We start from the raw sequence: 953 nt of genomic DNA on the forward strand, positions 1-953 counted from the left end.
CCCTCCACCGGACCCGGCCCCCCCCAGCCCAGGCTCTCAGGCCGCCACTTTTGAGGCAAAATCAACAAATTTGCGATCAAAACCTGGCTTTGTCCTCCTGAGGAGGTGCAGGGCACCGAAGGTCCCAGATGCTGTGATTTGAAGGAGATGGAGAAAAAGTTGTAGCTGGATTCCTCTTGTGTTTGTGAATTGTTTTGTTTTGGAAACCTGAAACCTTCGTGAGGAGCTGCTGCTTTTAGGAAAAGCCTTGTCTTCATGCAAATGTCTCTAATAATAAGATTGCAGGTGAGAGGAAACCCCAGGGATGCAAGTGGGGCTAGCAGAGCCCCTCTCAGAAGAGGGGGCGGTTTTGGGAACCTGACCTTGGCTCGCAGAAGCAGGTCTGCAGCGGGAGAAACTTGTCTTTTTATGCCCTAATTTGTTTCAAAGTTTTCTTTGAAAAGTCTCAGTGAGCCTCTTGTGAGAGAGCGATTGTTTTTACCCTACAACAAATTACTCTGGGACTTTCTGTGGTGTGTTTTGAGATGGTGTTTGATACAAATCTCTCTACAGAACTCACACTTATACTGGATTGTAAAGACAACTGAATAAATTTAACACATTTCATGACTCATTTGCCAGCACTCCTGAGACACCCGAAACTACTCACTCCATCCTTTGTTATTAAGCAAAAAATAGGGAGACTGAGTAACCTACCAGGAAGGTTCATTCAAGGCACTAATTGAGCCTCGGGGGCTGGCCCCAGGTCAGTGGCACAGCACAGGTGACCACACCATGGGCAGGACTTTCCTCCAGGTACTGGTTCAGTGGGATTTGCAGGGCCGTGTTTCCCACCTTTGCCATACTCCTGCAAGCCTTCCCCGCAGGAAGACAGTGTCCTGCAGTGATTTAAATTGCATTTTTCCTTCCTGCAGGTTTAATCCGAGAAAGGGATCCAAGACTAGGAAATAGAC

Source organism: Manacus vitellinus, unplaced genomic scaffold, assembly GCF_001715985.3.
Source record: "Manacus vitellinus isolate BGI_N305 unplaced genomic scaffold, ASM171598v3 scaffold_25_pilon, whole genome shotgun sequence".
NCBI classification, from domain to species: domain Eukaryota; kingdom Metazoa; phylum Chordata; class Aves; order Passeriformes; family Pipridae; genus Manacus; species Manacus vitellinus.